Source organism: Protopterus annectens, chromosome 7.part0, assembly GCF_019279795.1.
Source record: "Protopterus annectens isolate FY-2018-M chromosome 7.part0, PAN1.0, whole genome shotgun sequence".
Taxonomy (NCBI): domain Eukaryota; kingdom Metazoa; phylum Chordata; order Ceratodontiformes; family Protopteridae; genus Protopterus; species Protopterus annectens.
The window spans coordinates 349,462,224-349,484,370 of record NC_056739.1 but is presented as its reverse complement, the minus strand read 5'-3'; the positions used below and the strand labels follow the sequence as shown (position 1 = coordinate 349,484,370).

The 22,147-nt window shown below is 38.0% G+C and overlaps 1 long non-coding RNA gene across 3 annotated transcripts in view; it reads left to right on the top strand.

Annotated features, from left to right (window-relative positions):
- The first annotated feature begins 836 nt into the window (after nucleotides 1-836).
- The window catches only part of LOC122805812, an 86,645-nt gene continuing 65,334 nt past the window's right edge, over nucleotides 837-22,147 (top strand). For all 3 annotated transcript variants that reach the window (XR_006365456.1, XR_006365457.1, XR_006365458.1), the window contains exons 1-2: nucleotides 837-1,017; nucleotides 3,361-3,481. This is a non-coding gene — a long non-coding RNA (uncharacterized LOC122805812). The remainder of the gene's footprint in view (nucleotides 1,018-3,360; nucleotides 3,482-22,147) is intronic.

Here is a 22,147-nt window from a genome sequence, read left to right as displayed (position 1 = left end):
GGTGAAGAGTCACCCGGAGTCACCAGAGCACAGGTAATTGCTATGCTACCAGGATAACTGCAAATGTGGTGTAGAGTAGGTAGTTAGGGTTGCAGGGGTGGTCCTTTCAGGAGGAGTCTATCCAAGAATATATAGTGTAAATTACGTAGTAGTAGGTGACTCAGGACGAGCTGAGGGAAAAATAGAGATAACAACTGAATTTATAAATGAACAAAAAGGATACAAAACGTTTTTACGATAAGTGTAAATAAGAAGCAGTACAATTTTGACAATAGAGCAGGATGAACAAGATTCATAATATACATCTGCATTATCACCATGCAATAATGAAATTAACATCCTAAAATGTGTTAGTGAACAAGTAGCTTTATCACACCCAAACAGCTGCATGCCTAATACCCTTTGACTGCCAGTTACAGTGTTCTACTGTAGCAGAACAAGAGAATCCTGGATAGCAAGGAAATTGATGTTTTAATATTAACAAATATGAAATATGTGAGCATATATTCACTGCAGAATGTAGCAGTATCTCCAAAGATAAAAACCACTTGAATTCTAGAACTTTATTCATCATATCTAGCACATGACGTATTTATATAAAGGCAGAGAACAGGAGAAAAGCAGAAATTATTAAAATCAAAGATCAGCATGTCTCAGCACAGGCTGTTACAGTAGTAATGCAGGTAATTTAAGAGCATACACAACTGTACCTTTAAATATGTTTTCACTACTCTGCACACCTCACTAACAGAGGAATTTATTTGTCATAAAGGCATGTAGCCACATTTCACCACACTTCCTGACCACAGTATAGAACCAAACTGCAAAAGGACACTTCTTGCAAGATAGGCCTGCCAGAGTGATTCACAGGAAGCTACTTGACATTTTTTTAGTAGTTCACAGCAAGAAATTGTCTTTAGCGTCTGGTGTTCATTTGTCAGCTCGTAAGTCCTTACTTCTTCAGTGTGTAGCTGCTTGGCTTGCATCTTCACAAGCATGTACAGAATATTATTTTTGGTAGGTGATTGGTAACTTTCATTAAATCATTTTCACTTTTTCTCTATAGACAATTTTTCATTTGGAAAATTTGCTAAAATATTCACTGTGGTATTGTAATATGACAATGTGGGGACACTGTTTATTTGGCAGAATGAATTTTAACTGTACTGATGTTTATAGTCTTAATGCATTGCACTTATTTCTGTGAATTAACTAATCATTTGCTATTCTGCTTATTGTTTGTCAGATGATAGGCAGTGTTCTAATATATATCACATTGCAATTACATTTTGCTAATGAATAAAACATCTCTGTCAAACAGGGCTGTCAGTAATATATATTAAACTCCAGTAAAAATGTCATTAGTAACCCTTGGCTGTAGGTGAGTATCTACAGTGTATTTGCATTGAACCCCTCCCCAAGAGGCTGAGCCACAGGTGACTGGCTTGTGTTCCTATCCTTAAGGATGACCCTGCCTCACCAAAGTGAAATGCTTCAATGCATACATTAGAAAGAATGTTGCAAATGCTAAAACCGCTGTCTACTGACTAGTCACACGTAGAAACTAAAATAGATTACTAGCAACTTTACATGCCTCATGCTTCTGTTCAATTCACAGAAAGAGTAGCTGGACGTTATTTGTGAATGTAACTTTAAAGGGTTATTTCTTTGCATTCTTTTAGAATTTTATTAATACCCATATAGATATAAACAACAATTAGCAAAAAAGGCCATTCTGGCTTCAGCAATTTGCTCTGAAAAAGGAAGTCATTGTTCAGACCTTAAAAGCATCACGATCACTAGTAATAAGGGTTCCAATTTAAATTTCAAAATTAATGAAGTGTTAGTCTATGACACTGGCTGATGGAGTGTATAAGTTACGCTCTCTGCTTGTATTGGTTATATATTATTCTGGATAATGTGATTTTTTTCCCAAACACTGAATCAGTGTGCAAGCATCTGTGGGCAGACTGACAAATGAAAATTAAATAAAGTTATAAAAAAAAATGACTGCAATTACCATAATCAGTAGTAGGGATCTCTAGTTGCCTTAGTTTTCTTAACTTGCTTCATTACACTTGAAAGTCCTATTATATTCTAAAAAAATCTAGTGCTGTGCTGATCTTAGGATGGAATAATAGGACCTGTCTATTCTGCAATAAATTTTGGCCTTGATTCCAAAAGATTTGCTCTCAGTGTAAATGACCACTTACACTGAGAGCAGGATAAGAGCAGGTGCTTTGGTGATTGTAGTCTGTTTATAGATAAGCCTTACACCGATGTAAGTCACTTATACTGAGAGTAAAGACAGAAAACTCTTGGAACAATCTCATATTGATCAGCATCAAATGCAGGAATGGTTAAGGAGAGGTGAATTTAAACCAACAGACAAAAGATTTATATTGGTGGCCCAAGATAGTGGACTACATACACGTTGGTTTACAAAGTCCATTGAACATATGTGAGAACCAGACAAATGTAGGTTTTGTAAAACAGAATTGGAAACAGTCGCACACCTTGTTGCTGGTTGTGATACACTAATGGCAGAAGGACTGTATACTGAAAGGCATAATAATAATGTGGCAAGACTGTTGTATTGGGGATTGTGCAAACATTATGATATTGAAGTGACTGAAAAATTTTGGAAACATGAGCCACAAAGCATCATAGAAAATGATGAGGTTTATATCACATGGGATCACCCATTATCAACAGTTCAAATAAACAGATGTGAGAAAAAGAGATGTAGTCGTCCATGAAAAGAAGACAAACATAGCATTGATCATTGAAATTGCTACACCCAGTGACTACAGTGTCTTACATGCAGAGAGACGCAGTCATAAAATACCAGGATTTGCATGCAGAAATGAGGGCAGTGTGGAAGAAGGATACCCTGACAGTTCCAGCAGTAGTAGGAGCAACGGGTAATATAAAAAAGAATTTGCAATCATAGTTAGATATGTTACATATACATGTAACTCTGTACGAATTACAGAAGAGTTCATTACTGGGCACATTGTGAGTGCTGCAAAGAGCACTTCTGGCTAACATCAAAGACTGAAACAATACTAATTTCATGAACTTTAATCATAGTTTGACTTAGGAATAGGGTCCATTCCCATCATGGTATTAGAATCCCTAAAGACTTGGAGAAATTAAAAAAGAGCAAGTCTTTCAGAATCAGTGAGAGCAAGTCTTTAAGAATCAGTGAGAGCAAGTCTTTAAGAATCAGGGTAGACTTAACATTGAGATTAACTGTTTTGGAATCTGTACCTCTATATTTTCCTTTTTGTTTTTTAACATATATTGTTTTCAGTTGTACATGGCACCTGCAGTTAACAATTATTCTTTACTTCCTAGGGATCATCTTGGAGTTACCTTTCTCATGCTCGGCTCTTGACATAGTTGGATGTTTCTGTCATGTCACTCCTACGGCAGCCATCAAGCATGAAACCTGCAAACCTAAATGTGAGCAGACAAGGTAAGAATATAGGAGTATAGAAATAATACTGGTAGGGTAGTCACAGAGGATTAAGGCTACAAGCTGTTAATGAGCTACTTCCAGTGGTACAAGGTTTGATTCCCACAGCCTTCATTTGACAACTGTCACCTTGAGTTAGTCACTTAACCAGAGAGTGCTCTGGAGAACTGGGAATTTGGGCAAGGTTCATTAATGGTCTCCTGGACTGCATGCCTAGTAACAACCTATGAACCTATACTAGGAAAGCAATCACGTGAACTCCAAGAAGTTTAGCCATATCTATACCTTTAAGGTGACACTCTTAAAAGTTCTTTCCATCCTTTACAAGCACTTAATAGTTGTATATAGTGGCTTTTATGTGAGTACCTTTAAGGAGACTTTTATTGTTTTTTAAAATGTAATCACCAAACATGTGCACAATAGTCCACAGACAGCCTACCCATGAATTGTGCAGAGGCTGATTACCTGAAGACTTGCTAACTGTGGCAGAGTGCTGATTCTTGGAAAGACTTTTCCGGCTTAACATGGGAACAGAAGGAGTAAATGACAACACAAAGTAGAAACAAATTAGCAGATAATCAAACATTATAACTTTTCTTGCTGCAGCAGTGTTTTGTTTCCTATAACAGTGGCATAGCTAGGACAGTGAATTTAACCATTGCCAGTTAAGGACTGGGGTTCTACAAATGTGACATATAGCTTCCCCCTCTGGGAGTAATGTGTATATATAGTTACATGAGGTCAGGTACTACAGTGCTAACTAGAAAGATTATACTTTAATAAAAAGTTGTATTGTAAACAGATTATCTGGGTTGATGATTTCAGTAATTTTAGCCCTGCTTGTTGCTTTATGAAAGGAAGAATGTTGACAAAGCACTTATTCCTGCTGGCTAGACCTAATGCAGATACTGGAAACCAAAGTAATCTAAGCACTTGTACACGTTTTCACTTGCAGAGTAGGAGAAAAGATGTAGCTGACTGATTTGGTGAGTCACAGTATACACAGTGTCTGTGCTTTTAATGATTCAAACCATAGTACACTATGGGAATGCTGATATACCAAACGTTACAAGCCCCGGGGCTGATGGTTTTACAGGTGGTGGGGGGGTAGAAGTTAGGCACTGCATAGTAATATTCATCTTTGTAGTGTGATGAGGAAGATAGTCTGGTTTTCAGTGCAAGAGTAAAAACTGAATGTTCACTAAAAGTAGACTTTGCTTTAAGCAGAAGGTTGGTAGCAGCAGATGCTTTGCTGCCAATAGTTCAAGTAAAATATGGGTGCACATGGGGTCTGTGGTGTTTTTAGGTGAGTTGCAAGAAAGTATGAAGGTAAAGTACTGCGGTAAAGCTGTTAATTTTTCCAACTAAAAGAAAAGAGCTGCCACATTAGGGTGGGAGTTTAAATTATTGAGATTGGATTAGTAAGTTTCAATATTGTTTCCCTCTCTCTTTCTCTTTCTCTCTCTCTCTCTCTCTCTCTCTCTATCCATCTATGATAACCTCCTTTTTCCCATTTAAGCACAGGGGTTCAGGGTGTCACATCAACAGTGATGTCATCTGGAGTCAACGTTCTAGCCCTGCTACAATTTTTCTTTCATACCACACACATGCACTCACACCTTTGGCTGATTTAGAGTGTCCAATCAACCTACTGCATGTCTATAGAATGTGGGAGGAAACTAGAACACCCAGAGAAACCACCCCAGTGAATATATACATATAATGATATACTTATATAGTTATGTATTTTTCTTCTATCTTTACAATGGACCTAGATAAATACATTAGATGCATGTATGTACCCTAATAGGAGTATGATATTTTTTCTTCATCTTTTATCTCCCTGTTGCCTGTAATTATGCAGGCACACATCCATGAGTTTCTTCTTGTTTTTAATTTCCTCTGACCAAACAGCAGCCTGGATGACTAGTATTCCCATACTGCTGGCCCCTTTGACCCATGTGCACTTCCACTCATGTTTCTAATACTGGTTACAATATATACACTGCTTGGCAGGTAGTAGTCCTTGTCAATTTATGCAACTAGCTTCTTTCATTCCCCCATATAGGTGAGGCGATGTTGAAAGCATAAATCAAGCTTTAGATGACATTTTCTTGCTTTTTTTAAATGCAGTGAACCCTTGAATTACTTTTTTTTGTGCTGTAATCGAGTTTAGAGTAATACTGAGCTCAGCTTTTCAGCTTACTCCCAATAGTATTAATTTTTTCAGTGCAACTTAACAGAAACTTGGAAGCAGTGGGTGCAAAAGTTTAAAGTTTGCTGTATTGATTTGAGTTTTCTGGGTATGTCTGAGAAAGCTAAAAAAATTCAAGATACTACTTTTCTACAGCTGTCATTTAATAACATGATATTTAGTACTTTAACCTAACTAAAGACCAACAGTCTGATTCTTATATGATAATACTCATGTTTTAGCAATAGTGTGAGCCAAAAACGATTGAAACATTTAAGAAATGCAGTGTTGATTCACTAACAGAAAACACAAAGACACTGGAACACAGACATGATATACCTTTTATTGGACCAACATGTGTTCCAGTGTCTTTGTGTTTTGAGCCAAAGAAAAATTTTCCAAGTATTTACCTGATACATCAAAATACACTGCCTTCTGGACTATAGCTCTACCCAAGTGTAGCACACCTCCTGCCTTGAATAGTGCATGTCTCATGACAGTATACCTTCTCAGTAGGTGCTAAACCTATTAAACATTTCCCTCTGCAATAATAATAGCATAAAAATAAAATTTGAGCTGTTAAAAGGGATTATGACTGGACAATCCTAGCTGTGGCCACCTTTGATCACACATTCAAGATCTACCCCTCACCAAAATAAATATGTAAACATATAAATAAATAAAATAACGCTGAAAAAAAGCATACATTGGGCTTGTGTATGACTGCTTACATTCTTGTCTTGGGCTACATTGGGATGTTCTTTATCTTGCATGAATGAATAAGAGATTTTGGAATATACAGCTGGCCAAAAATATATGCTGTGTTAACCATGCTGAGATTATGTCAATTTCCTGAAGCTCTTTACTTCATTTCTCCTTTTGACTGCCTACTGTGTTGTAGAAAAAAATGCATGGCACCGAACATTTTACGATTTTTAAATAGACATGCACTTTTTTTCTTTTCTTGTGGCATTTGTTTAAGCAGACTGAGGCTATTTCATTTTAGGAAATATAAAATGAAACAATAAATGCATAAATAATGACCATAGAAATATATTTCAACTCATTCCTATCAGACACAGTGTAACACATAGCAAACTCCTCCCTGCTGTGCACATGCACACAAACACACATACCACACACACACACACACACACACACACACACACACACACACACACACACACACACACACACACACATATTCAGTGTCTAGCAATTACAAATAATAGTCACAGTAATGTATTTTAGTTCATTGCTGCTAGATGCATACAGTACAACCTATTTTATCCCTCCACCCACCCACAAACATGCACATACATACACACACACACACACACACACACACACACACACACACACACACACACACACACACACACACACACACACACACACACACACACACACACACACACACCAAATAGCAGCCAATTTACTGACATATTACACTTTAGATGTTTGATTGTGGTCTGATTGTGATCAAATGAATGAGCAAATATTGTCTCTCTCTCTCTCTCTCTCTCACACACACACACACACACACACACACACACACACTTGCCCCATGGTCTCACACACACACACACACACACACACACACACACACACACACACACACACACACACACACACACACACACACACACACACACACACACACACACACACACACACACACACACATATAAACACACAGGTACAACACAGTCTGAACTAACTGAAAAAACTGTCTGTGAGCCCCAACTCCCCATTCAGACTACAGTTCTATGCCTCCAAAGTAGAAGGAGGCATCTAATAAGGTATAACCACAATATTCTCTTTTGAGAAGTAAGGGCAAATGCTGGACTGCTTAATTATTTGTTTTGTTTTGTCTATTTTAATAGAAATCAGAACTCCCATGCAACTCCTTGAAGTGCAAATATTTTTTACTGAAAGAAAAAGAAGTGCACCCATTTTAATGATTTGTCATTTGGAGGGTCTGCAGCATGACAGCCCAGTACCATAATCCAACCCTGTTTGTATCACATATGATAGAAAGGAAAAAGCTTTACAGATAAAGTAAACCAATATCATCTGAGCAAAAAATGTACACATAAAGCCTGCAAGTACAAATGAAAGTAAAGTAGTTTACTTGTATGGATTTCTTTAAGTGTGTTCTTTTCTGTGAATGTTAAATATTATAGCAATAACCCACGCCTGGGTGTGGGTAATGCGGGATTTTCGCCCTCGGGACCAAACAAAGACAACCGTGGGTAAATCCCGCATTACCCACACCCAGAAGTGGGTTATTGCTATTATACTATGACATTATTTAAGAAAAGAAACAATTACTTTTCTTAAATAATGGCATTGTATAATGCCTCTTTGCTGCCCTTCCGCAGCTGTCTGGCATCCGCGGCAGTTCTGATGTACTGCGCATGCCTAAGCAGTACATCAGAGCTGTGGCCAAAAGCAACGGAGAAAGCAAGATCTCCATTGCTTTTTTACTGTTTTGCTATGTTAAATGGGTTTAACATAGCAAGACAGCTTTAAAATAAGCAACGGACACCTCCGTTGCTTATTTTAAAGCTGTCTCGCTATGTTAAACCCATTTAAAATAGCGAGACAGGTTTAAAAAAAAAGCAATGGAGAAAGCAAGATCTCCGTTGCTTTTTACACACTGTGTCACTATGTTGAAGGAGTTTAACATAGCAGGACAGCTTTAAAAAAACAACAGAGATCTCCATTGCTTTTTTAAAATCTGTGTCGCTATGTTAAACTCTTTTAACATAGCGAGACAGTGTTTTAAAAAAAGACTTATACTAATGGAAAAAGTCCGGGCGACCGGACCTTTTTCCATTAGTATAAGTCGATTTACAATGTGCACGCTGGCCAATCAGTGTGCACGTTTTGGAATATTAATGGGGGGTCATGGTATAATTTGGTTTAACTGTATGGATTGCTGTGAAAGTGAAGTATTTTCTTTACAGAAACTTAAAAAACTTAAAAACTATGCCTTGGATAATGCTCCACTAGGCCTCTGGGAGAATGATAAAGCAATACAACTAGCTATTAAACAGAATGCGGGCTTAGAAACAATAATGAAAACATCAGAGACCATAACTTTACCAAAAACATAATTTGATAAAGCGTACTGCCTTTCTCACATATCTAACCATAAAAGAACTAATCTGATTTTAAATCCTAAAGTCACCTCCTGGCCACTTACTACTGTCCTACTCCTTAGCCAAGCAGTGGAACTCTCTCCACAACCTTCGCAACCTTCCAATCCATACCAATTTCAAATCTCAGCTATTCTCTCATCTATCAGCCAAATGGGAATGCCCATGTCATGTTCCAACATAAACCCCTCTCCACCCCATCTCTTTCTACCCTGCACTGAAATCATTACCATTTACCAATTCTATTGCTTCATCTCAACTTAAAACAGTCTCGCCCTACCAGGGACTGATTTTTCTCTCTGCTATCTAATGTATTATACTTTCCATAATCCAGTCTTCTTGTACTCTCGCCATGCAAAATGTTCGACCTAACCTGCAAAGGGCTAGTAGCTACTTGTTTAATGTTTACTTACAAAGAGCTTATTTGACAAAAGTGTCTTTTTCTGCAAATATTCAGTTTATCCAACCTCCAAAAGGGCTAGTAACTTTCTGTTTAAATGTTAACTCTGTAAAAGCTTATTACATAATGTTTATATTTCTGTAATTGTTTTAATTGTTCTGTATACATCTTTGTTATTCTTTTGTAACATGTAGTATGTAACTTGCAATATTTGGAGCTTTTCTTCCCGGGCCTCCACTGAAAACAGGGTCTTTATGGCCCAGTGGACTTCCCCGGTCATCAAACTTAAATAAATAAAATAAATAAATAAAGGATGGTTAAAGTATTTTCGAAATGCAAGCACACTTTCTCAAAAGATGGTTGTATTTCAGAACAACTATTAATTCCACAATGTATAGTCACCACAAGAGAAAAAAAATGAGAAAGAAAACTATCTGAGCAAAGCTAAAATAAAAATAGTGTGTAGAACTCTGAACTGTTAATTCAGAACTGCACAACCAGTAGAGCCATAATTCAAGTTTGGAGGATTCAGGTATTTTTATACAACTAGGTAAAAGCAAATATATGCTTATTTGAGAGACAATATGTAACAAATTAGTTTTGGATGATGCTTTATAGTAACACAAACAATCGCAGTGATTTAAAAGCAAATAACTGCATCAAATGCACAACATTGAGTCCTGCAGCCAAAACAAATGCATGACAGCTACTAGCAATGAACAGCAGTGACACTTGTACGTTTTACTCTTTTTCCTTGAAGTAAGATGCGTGAATTCATTGTTCATAAATGGTATGCATGTGTGTTTTTCTGGGATAATAAAAGCTTAAATGACAGTTCATTTGTGGTTATTCACTGCATCGCCCAAGGCCGTTTTCATCGGGGCCGCTATAAGAAGGACGTACTTCTTCAACTTGGGCTATACAATTAATTACAAGCAGAAATAAACCTTTCACCCTTCTTTTGATCTTGATTGCTGAGGACAATGCAGATGATAAGTCAGCCTGCAAGATTCTTGTTTGTCTATTGCCATTCCATTTTATGTTTCTTTTTCTACAATCTGTTTATCATTACAGAAGTTATTGAAGGCATTGCTCACTGTTTCCAAGAGGAAAAATGGTAGTTGTGCTACATTTTGAGCTTGACTGGGAGATAGATAGTTGTCTTAGAATCTTTAGATCCCTGGATGTTATTCTCTGTTTGTTTTGATTCTCTGGGTTCACCGTGTTAAAGGTCAAATGTTATATTACCTTGAAATTTAACTGGCTTTACAGGCCATATAAAAAGGACACATCAAGACCAAACGTTCCTCTAGGAGATGGTATATGTTTGTGTTTTTCCTTCTCAGGCAGATGTGAAGTAATCATCCTGACCAGGAAACGCTAGTCATCCAAGGGATTGAAAAGTTATATGATTTTCCCAAACAGAAACTCTTCGCTGTGTTTCAACTTCTGTATGTCTGGGTTTGAGATCATGTAATTTGAGTGAATGTAGAGCCACTGTCTTTCTGAACACTTCAGATTGCCTATCCATGTTGAGCTCCAAGTTAGAAGATTGCTGGGATAAAGTCTGAATTGTTATTAGGCCTCTAAATGAAACTGTTGCACCTGTAATTTTGTAATTTATAATTTTTTATCTCAATATAGTCCTATATTGCAAGGAATTGTGATTATTTTCACATCCAAATATTTATTTTCCTGGTATTCTTAGGACATGCTAACTTTTTTGGCCTCAGAATTGTGTTGAGCTGAGTGTACATACCCCATGCAAAGATCGAAGGCTTGTCCCACAGTGCACATCTACCTAACCAGTATGAAGTGGGAGGGACACAACCACTAGGGATCCTCAACAGCCTGACAAAATAGAGGGGATTATTTCTTTTACCTAAGTGGATGCAGGCTGCAGTGGTACTGAAACCAAGTCATTCACAGACCCTACAGATAGGACATATGAAAGCATACATCAGCTGCCGCAAAAGAATATTCTCACACAGAGAAGGGACTAGCCAAGGGACAAATTCATCGCCTCTAATCTTTACCTGAGAGCCTATTTGTGGCCTGATAGCTGGTTTCCTCCCATTCATTTAGAAATCAGATATATATAACAATATAGAACTGTTGTTAGGGGGAAGTGATAGAAAAGCAAACTTTTTTTATTGTAAATTATAGATTGCTTTAAAAAAGGGTATGATCAGAGAGTTGTAAATCAATAGATCTTCGTAGCTTTCGTATTTTCTGGTCCAATAAAATTGAAACTCTTAAACAGAAGATAGATTCTGAAGGAATTTATTTATTTTATTTATTTAACATTTGTTGACCAGGAAAGTCTGACTAGGACAGAACTTATTTTCAGTGGAGGCCTGGGGAGGAATGCTTTATGCATGGAATGGTTTAGAACTCTTAATTTATGTTAATTACTGTATAAATCCATCTCTATTCTTTGCAAAGATAAATTAAATAACAGAAAGAGGGGCAGCAACTAAAAGTGTTCACACTGGCATTACTGATAATGCTGTAGCTATGTATACTACTTTCTGCACTGGAGGGGCAATGTGGCACTGGTAGACAGTTTGACTTTCAAAATGGGTCTCTGCATTTGAAAAATATTTATCTTTGGTTCCTGTATCTACTGGATTATTAAATAACTAGTTTTTCAAAGTCATGACAGAGTTTATATTTTGATTCTTGAAGTCTTAACTATTTACAAGATATATGAAATACAGTGTGGATATCTTATAGCTCATTAGTGCTTAGTCCAACTTCTGGAAGAATTAATGATATGTTAAGACATGGGAATAAATATTATGTTAATTATGGATATAAAAGAAGGACTATCCCATCTTACTAAGTGCTATGTGGCGTGGTTCTTCCCCTTGAAGGGTTTAGTAAAATTCATTGATAAGGAAGTGCTGGTTTCATGAGGTTAGATTGTGTATACATAGGTGTCACATCTCTTTGTATAATATAGTAAAATGGTTTTGAGTGTATACACAAAACTAGGATTATTTTTATTTTTTTTGTACTTGATAATTTGCCTTAGTACTGCCACTGCAGAATATGAAAGAGAGAGAGAGTGAGAATTCAGTACTTTGGTGGTAAGGTCTGTCATGCAGTCACTTCAACCATAGTGTCAAGATGTATTCTGGCATGTCATTTCCTACAGCTGGAGAAAGGTCTGGAAAGATATAAATGTAGTAGGGATGATGGCAGGAGACAAGAAATGATTGCAAAAGATGTGTGTGGGGGAGTAAAATCAATAAAACAGCTCAGGTATCAGAAGTGAGCCCATCTTGTTAAAAAGGAAGCTATACACAGGAAAAGGGGTGTAGTTGTTTATATACTTATGTACATAGTTAAGAAAGTTTATAATAGCTGGTTTGTGGGTTATGCATGGTTGTTGCAGTTTAACAAACGTATTCCCAATAAAATGCAGTCAGGGCAAGTAATGCAAAATAAAGTACAAGGATTGAAATATCTCTGTAGAAGGGACTGAGACAGAGAATTAAAACAGGTTGAGAATCGAGGCAGTTCATATAGGATGAAGTCTAGAAAATTAGTCTGGACATAAATGGACTTCAAGGGAAAAATAAGTATCAGAAAGTATTAGAATATGTCAAAAGATTCAAAGGGGAGGTAATAATGTCACAAGAGACTTACCTAAATTAGAAAGAATGTGAGGGTTTGAGAAGGGAGGGGTTTAAGGAGGGATATTTTGTGAAAGCCACAGAAGTAAGGAAAAGAGGGGATGATCATTTTAATCAGAAAAGGGGTGCATCTGAAAATAGAAGAGAGCAAAACAGATGAGAGACGAAGATGTGTCCTAATCACAGGATATTGGGGAAGTCATACCATGACTTGGTAGTATTTTTAACAACAAAATTCTCTTTTTAAGATTCTTAGCTCCTCACTTAGGACCTTTGGAACATATTTTTTTTCCTGTAGGAGTTTCCCCCTGTGCTTGCCAACCATCAGGTCTCCCATAGTCAGACAACAGTCCATTCATTCTTTCTCACTTGGAAATCCTTTGTACAGGGATGACAGACATCTTGATGGGCCATCAGTCAAGCAGCCACGAAGGTAGTTTGTGCTCTTGCTGGCATCCTGGCAATGAGAATACATGTCTGTGGCCTAACCCTTTCCTTCACTGGGAGGATATGTGTACAACCTACAGCTATATCACTGTTGAAGACACTGCACCTTCCCCGTGCTAGTGCAAACTCTTCTGCTGCCACTCTATGAAGGCTACCGCCCAATGGCAACTGGGAAAGCTGAGCACCTACGCCCAGGCTACACTTGCATCTGCTCCTCAGTTTGCAGCCAGCACAGTCCTACATCCTCCCAGCATGGCATCGTCATTCTGCCCTGGTAGCCCTGACAGATGCCTCAGTACTTAATCGATCTTTATTTATAGAATATGGCACCAGAGCTAGCTATGTTTGGAACACATATTTGGTCATGTCTCCTGCAAACATGCATACATAACATTATGTATTCAATTACTAAACCATACGTCACTAAAAAACTTTATAAGATAGAAATGCCTTCGTAGACTACAGTGCATTAATTATTAATAGAAGCATGGAAACATAATAGACGTATAACTGTACCTTTAGCAAAACCAATTAATATTTTTAAATGGAAATCTATACTACAACAGATATTATGAATCTGCACATCTGAAACATTCACCTACTAGTGAATGTCTAAGTACTTAAGCAATCATCTTTCTCATGCTGAGGAAGAACTGTATAGCACCTCCCACTTTATCTACTTCTAATGAATACTATAATTACTTTCCCTCATATCTTTATGTATAATATCTTTTTCTCACTTTTTCTTGTATGTGGTTAATTAAATATCTTTTACTGTATTTATTTAGTTTTAGAACAGTAAAACAATGGCTTCAAAAAATTTATAGGTTCATAGGTTCATAGGTTCATACTAGGCTATCTGCCCAAGGGCATTTACAAGCCTAGCCCATAGTTTTTTTTGGGCTTACGCCACCCCTTTAGTGGGAACTAATACCATTATTTATTTTGCTGTCTGTCGAGTGCAGTGACACTGTGAGGTAATCCCTATCTATATCTCTGATCTCCCCATTGGTCATCTCTCTCTTTTCAACAGCCAGCGGCCTCTGCCTCATATATACATATATATTTTTTCTTACAGCAGCAGGAGTTCTTGGATGATATCCCTATCCTCACCCCTCCCCTATTAATATTAATAGCCGTTAAGTCTCTTTAAGGTCTTGACTTCTTTAGGGGTTAGATTTTTAGGTTGATCAAAATCATGCAAATTGGGTTCTTTGGGGTTTGGCATGTTAGCACAGGCAAAGGTCAAGCGACTCTGTAGCGAAAGGTCCGAATTCTAGAGGGAGTTCTTTCAGTCGAGCAGCCAGACTTTATCCACTGATGTTTTTTATCTTTTGGCCTTGCACTTTGTGTTTCCAGTCCGGGTCAGCTCGAATCGAGCATTAGATACATCTCAATGGGGGCATCAATCTCAATCATTGGTCTGATGAGTGATGAGATCTAGATGAGACTAGACCTCCCTTGATCTAGATGAGAATCCCAATGTCTAAGGTCTTCCAGGGTATTTTAGCTACATACTTAACTACTGAATGACAGACTACTATCAACCTGGGTACTACTACTAATGCTTCTCCCCTTGCCACCTCTTTGTGTGCTATTTGGTAGCTTGCTTTTTCCCGGTTTGTAGTAAGGGGTATTTTGGCATTTTTTTGACTTTTTACCATTTGCATTTAAGCATTTAACTTTAGAGACTTTTCCTGAATCCAGTTCTGTGAGACCGTGTGCATGATGTGTTTTCACAGTGTGTACCAGTTGTTTTCTACTAAACAGCCTGTAACCTTGTGTGTTTGCTTTAGACTGAAAAGTAGATGCCAAACAAGAGTGGGATGGGACAAAGCCCTGGGCCCAGGACCACTTGTGATGGTACACCACTTGTGACAGGCTTTGAGTCTGACATGGCGCCAGCAACTCTGACCCTGCAACCAGGCCAGTTTGATAGTTTGCAACCCATCTTGTGATGTATGGGTAAGCTGATGAGTTTTTCAGTTTTCAATGATATCAGAGTAGTATCTATCGGCTGGTATCGAGGCCCAGGACGAGATGGCTGTGTATGGACTGCCCTTTCCTCATCAATGGCTTTGAAAGTTTTTTTAAAAAAGTCAACCAAGCAAAAGAGGGCATGATCCCCCTGAAACAAAATAAAATATGGATTGATAATATGGGTCCATCCCCCATGGTATTTATTATATGGCTTCCATAGCTCCCAGGCCAAGCAATTTCAGCGATAAGGCTTGTCAAGCTAATGGAAGTTGGGTCGGTGGAGGGTGGTTGCACAGTGTGGGGACTATGTCCAGACAGTTGCAGTCGATGTCCCTGGATGCCTAAAGAGCCAGTAATTCTAAACTGAGTCGGCTGTCTGTAACACAGGGACACCATCAGTCGGAGTTACCATGAGCCACAGTGGACACTCTACATGGTGAGATGTGTTGCTTTTTTTTTGCTTTGGGAGCTGCAACGCTGGGGGAGATGAGATGTTTGGGGGGGGCCGCTGGTATAGTTATGATGTTCTCTCCTTTGGGGAGAGGAGAAGTGTGCACTGAACCAGTCAGCCAGTAATCACATCATGTCAGTTCAATAATCTCCACATATCTGGGAGTTTCTCTTTCCTTCTAACAGGTCTCCCAGGTTCTTTTTGATAGTTTTTGAAAGGCCTGCCATTTATCTTTTTTCTCTTTCTTAGTTTTTTTTTTTTAAATTTGCTTTTTTTTTTTTATAGTTTTTATATATTGCCTATAATTTTTAAGGAGGTTTTTTTTTCTTGGTAGTTGCTTATTCTTCCTTTTTGCAGAGTTTGCTTGTGCCTGGGGTAAGAGTAGACTTTTTGCTTGGGTTGGGTTGGTACAACTTTTGTTTTTGCTTTGCATTTGTTCTTTTGCTTTGTTTTGGCCTGTGCTGGTAGAAGGTGCCTGTGCCTGAGAGTGCTTGTAAGTTGTACTCAGTTCTCAGAGTTCGCTTGTTGACTCTTACTCACTAGTTTTTTAGAATTTCAGGAATCTACGAGAGTTTTTATACTGTGGCTTTCTTTATTTCATCTTCAGGTTTTTGATTTTTTTGAGCCAGATGAGGGGATGATGAGGCGATCTCCTAGATTGACATCTATATCAGTGAGGAACATTGTGCTCCCATGTTAGTGGTCTCGAGACAAGTATGTGATCGTCTGTGGATGGATGGTTTGAGTTGGTTGTGTGGCATTTGTTTTGGGGATGGAGTGAACTTTTTCCGTTAGGTTTGCCAGTGGCTAATTGTCTTAGTTTTTGTAGTGTTTATAATCTAGTGTGGTCACCTCCCAGTCTATATTAGGTTAATTTGATCGTGTGAGGTTTTCAGGGTCAAAGAGGTGAGGTTCCTGAGGTTGTTGGAGGGCACTGGCGTAGCATGTGATGCATTTGCAAGTGGTGAGAAACCATGGTTAATTGCACCTCTTGGTCTCCTCTCCTTGATGGGCTACAATACCCTTGCACCCCTGGTGTGTCTTGTGAATTGAGATACCCCTTGGGTTGGAACATAAGAGGCGGGCAACTAGAAGACAGTGGTATTTAACAAGACAGACAAAATGGGTAAGTTTTAATATGCTGTTAAAACAGAATGCAAGCAAAACACAAGGTAAAGAAAACAAACCAGTATTCAAAAAAATAGAAGAAAGCAACAGAATAATAAAAATAACAGCATAATAAATAATTTAACTTAAAAGTATGAATATTTGCTACAAGACATTCATAAGAATGAAAGAAAGAACATATACTGAACATAGTCTGTTCAGATTAAAGATAAACACCACTTATTCGCCCTGTGGGAGGCACCAGGACTTCTTAGAAACACTACAATAAACTACCTTCATATCATGATTATAAGTGGAGGCTGGCCCCATGCCCTCTCACTTTGAGTCACAGTCATTCATGAAAAAGCAGATGAGCTCTGTACCTAAAATGACTGGTTCATAGTTAAGTACTAGGCTATCTGCCCTTTTGGGCCATTTTAAGCCTAGCCAGTTTCCCTTTTTGTACTTTAAATAACCTATCCCATTTGGTTATAGATTAGCCTTACCCATCCTATGGTTGATAATTATATATTACCCCTAATGAGAATAACTGGGATCATACCATAAATAATTTGAGGCGACCCATGCATGGGATAAAGCATTTAGGAGCTGCCTCTGTCCAATAGTAGTACAGGGGTCAGTCCTGCAGTAAATTTTCTGATTCTCATCCATAGATCTAAATTGCGCTTGAAAATGGACAGGAATAAGATTTGTTTTATGTGGATCTGTTCCACTGTAGCGCTATCCTCTGTGAAATATACCTGTCTCTGTTGATGTTGCAGAAGAAGTTTAGATCCCTAAATCAAGTATTTCTAATGCCACTTCACTTGCTGATGTGCAGTAAATTCATCAGTAATGGATCATAGAATGTCTTGTATGCCAGACACAGGTCACCTCTTAGCAGTCTGTAGGATACTGAGTATAGTGACAGGGTTTTGAGCTGGTCCATGAAGGACATGTTGCTTAGGCCTTGTATCCTTTTAGTAAGGTATCTCTGTGGGTGTTTCAGTTGCTGCATATGTCTGGACAGATACATGCCAAAGGGGACATTATATTCAATGACTGGGCTAATGCGAGCTGAGTAAAGGGAGACAATAACATCCCTAGATCTAGACATAAATCCCTTTGTTTATAAGCTGTTCAATGTAGAAAGGCTTTTTTACAATAGACACATGTTGGTCAAAAGTTAGGTTACTGTCCACATAAGTTCACAAATCCCAAATAACCGGATCAACAGTAAGGGGTCTGTTGTCAATGTGGTAGTTTCCTGGGGTGGATGAATTCCCAAAGGATACAGCAATGCTTTTTTAGCATTTAGTTTCAGACCATGATTTTGACTTGAGTTATTTATTTGAAATAAACCTTACTGCAAGATGGCTAAGTCATATGTGGATTCAATGACTTCTCCTAGCTTGCAGTCATTTGCACACTTAGTCAGCCAGAGCCCTTGAGTATTGACTTTTACTTCAGAAAAGTAGATGCCAAACAGGAGAAGTCCCAGCACAGAACCCTTGGGGAAGCTGATGGTGACTGATCTTTTTATGGAGGCAACTTCCCCTATTTTGATTATCTGTGTCCTAGCCATGAGCCAGTTGGCAATCCAGTGGATGATACAGGGGGTTATTTACAGTTTATTTAGCTTTTCTACTAGGCCTGAGTGGGGAACTGTGTCAAAAGGTTTGGCCAGCTTGAGGTATGTACTGTCTACCATTTTGCCTTCAAACATTGCTTTAGTGACCTTTCAAATATGACCCGTGATTGACAAATCCAAACTGAGATGGGTCCACTGTTTGGAGGTTCCCTATGTCCTCATTGATTAATTCCAAGATAAGTCTTTCAATGGCTTTACATATGAGGCTGGTTAGACTTGTGGATCTGTAATTGCCTGGGTCTGTGGCAGGTCCTTCCTTTTGTAGGGGAATGAGTGTAGCTGTTGTCCATTCACTTGGTACAAAACCTGTATGAAGGCTGACGCTGAACAGTGTTGTCAGGGGTGTGGCTAAATCATGCTTCATGCAATTTATGATGCATCCAGAGATATTGTCAGGACCTATTGATGCAGTATTTTTAGCTTTTGATAGTACTTTTAGGGCTTGGTCTTGTGTGATAGATGGAGGTGAGCCAGTTTCAATTATATCTTCGGGGCAGACAGAAGAGAGAGAGTGAGGGGTAGTCTAAACTAAATTTATCAGTCCTACACTTAGGAAGGAAAAACTTCCATCACTGTTGCAGTCAAACATCTAAGTCTAATCCACTTTCATTCCTGTCTGAATGGAGGATTTACATTAGATTTGAGGTCACTGACTGGAGAGATTTCCTAAGCAATCATTATCTATGAGTAAGATGTGTCTTTTAAGGCCATCAGACTAAGAGCTAGAATACAGTATTTCTACAATTTGTTTTCCTTACACTGCTCAGTGAGATGTCCTCTGTATGAAGAAAAAATAAAATAAATGAAAAACAAAATCAGAACAAACTGACAACATAGGTAATGCAAGAAATATGTACTCCAATGAGAATGTATGTCACTATTTGAAAAAATACCCAACCACTAATAGACTTAAAAAACCTCTATACAAAAATCTTCACAATGTCATAAAAACAATTCACTCCAAATGAATACTTCCTCATTAAACAAGTTCAGGTGAAGAACTATCTTAAACATTTCTGGAAATCATTGAATTCCATATTGAAGCCCACAAAACCCACACATTTTGTCCATCCCAGATGCAACTTCTGATCATATCACTAAAGTTCTACATTCTGTACACATTTCACTAACAGTTATCAAAGCCCAATATACCATGCTATATCCTAACTCAAAACACCCATAACCTTGAGTCATTTCCCACATTTTAAATGCTAAAAGACCTCAAACAACTTAAGCCAACCTCCTTACTATCTCATGCTCACCTTCCCATCTATAAGTTCTGCTGTAACTGTTGCTATAAACTGATCAATGAAAGACAGCAAATCCCTAAAGTGGTCACCATTATTCCTCTACATAAATGTGGCCACTCATCTTACTAAACTTGTTGTGTCTTTTGGCTTATCCCGGTTAGGGGTCACCACAGCAGAACTCCGGTCCGCTAATGTTTGGTAGTGGATTTTTACGTGCTGAGTTACCAGTCCTGACGCACAACCTTCAAAGAAGGCATGCCCATTCACGCATGCCTCCATACAGAAGACGCTCTAGCTGAGAATCGAACGTGACAACGTCTTGCTGTGAGGCGACAATGCTACCACAGCACCACTCTGCTTCTCTTATTTAAGATTCTTGGAAAGGTGGTTAACAAATAACTACTATAACACTTCATAAACAGTGATCTCCTGTACCCCAAGCATCATGGTTTCAGGCCACACTACAAAGGTGAAACAGCTCTTTTTTTTTTTTAAAACAATTTTATTGATTTTGATTATAACAAACTTATAAGCAGTCACATAGAAGTGTATAAGATAATATAAATTACAAATTTAAGAATTAATAACATACATTTATCACATTTAAATATGAATATAAAATTAACAAAATCATATAAACTAAAGTATATATAAAGACATCCGGTATTTATACTTTAGAATACACTGTAATCTTCAGTTTGTACCTTATTTCACAGATGAAAAGAGGAAAGACAATTACATTTATGAAGGAGGTTCATTCTTTTCCAACAAATTTTGCACATTAACCCAAAACTGAAACAGCTCTTTGAAGTTTTGCCATAACAGTGCAGAACTCCTTAACAATAATATGTCGTAGCATCCTTACTGACCTCGCTAAAGCCCCTCGCTAAAGCCTTTGACAAGTTAGATCATACTATTTATTTTTTATTTTATATATTTTACATTTGTTGACCGGGATAGTCCGACTGGATACATGTCCATTTTCAGCGGAGGCCCGAGGAGAAAAGCTCCAAGGTAAGCAGTTAAGATTACAGATACAACATTTACATATTACAGATACAATATTTACAGTGGTTACATACCTAAACAACTTATATAAATTCCAAAGGTTAGAGATAATCCTGAAAGTAAATCAGGATTAAGTAACACAAGTAAGCTGAATTACAGTTTTTAACTCATTCTAGAGGAGTTAGACAGGTTTGATACATTGACATAGCCAGTTTAGTGTCAAATATTGTTTGAGTCTTGTCTTAAATTGACACAGGGTGGTAAGTAAAGTAATATCAGCTAGGAGAGAGTTCCAGGATCTACCTACAGAGTTGGCAAATAGAGAGTCACCGGCTGAGTTATTAATTTTGATAGTCTGAACTAGTAGCCTGTTAGAGGATAGAAGTGGTCTAGGATTGTTATAGGAGGCGATAATATTTTTAAGTGCAGGAGTATTGTCCGGATTGTAGAGGATTTTATAGGCCATAATCAGTTGGTTATATTGGATTAGGCTGGGTAATTCTAGCCACCCAAGCTGGTTTATATTGATACAATGATGTGTCCTATAAGGCAGTCCAGTGGCAAATTTGGCAATGTGGTTGTAGCAGATTGAGAGTTTGTTAATGATAGACTTGTTTAAATTAGAGAGTAAAGGGGATGCATACAGCAGAGTTTAAAGTAGGTGAGAACGAGCTATGGCAAATCTAGCAGGAGGGGTTAAGAAGGCTTTTATCCTGTAAAGTGACCCTAGTTTTTTATTGATGGGTTTGATGGATTGATTAACATGTAGGTTGAATATAAAATTGTTATCTATGATAACACCTAGTAGTTTTGTAGAGGGGTCAGGGGAGATTATTGTACCATTATTTGATTTTATGGTAAAGGTGAATGCAGTATGTGTTGGTGAGAAAAGCAACATTTTAGTTTTTTTGGGATTTAGGATCAGACGATGACCAGAAATCCAGTTTTCTATTGTGTTGAAGGTGGTCTGGGTAGCCGACCATAGCTCTGTTGGAGATGTAGCTGAGAATATCAGGGTGGAGTCATCAGCATATTGGATACAGCTGACTTTTGGGATGACAGTATAAAGGTCGTTAATGAAGATGGAGAACAGAAGGGGCCCTAGTATAGAACCTTGTGGTACACCAAGGGTGTTGGGTAGAAGGTTAGAGAGTTTGTTTTGCCAAAGGATAGCCTGTTGTCTGCCATTCAGATAAGATTGAAACCATTGAAGGGCTTTAGTATCTAGGCAGAATGTTTTCAGGGTGTGAATTAGAAGTTGGTGATCAACCATATCAAATGCCTTGGAGAGATCCAAGAAGAGGGGATGATATGTTGTTATTGTTGCGATTATGGTTGATGGTGTTGGAGAAGGCTAGGAGGGCTGAAGTAGT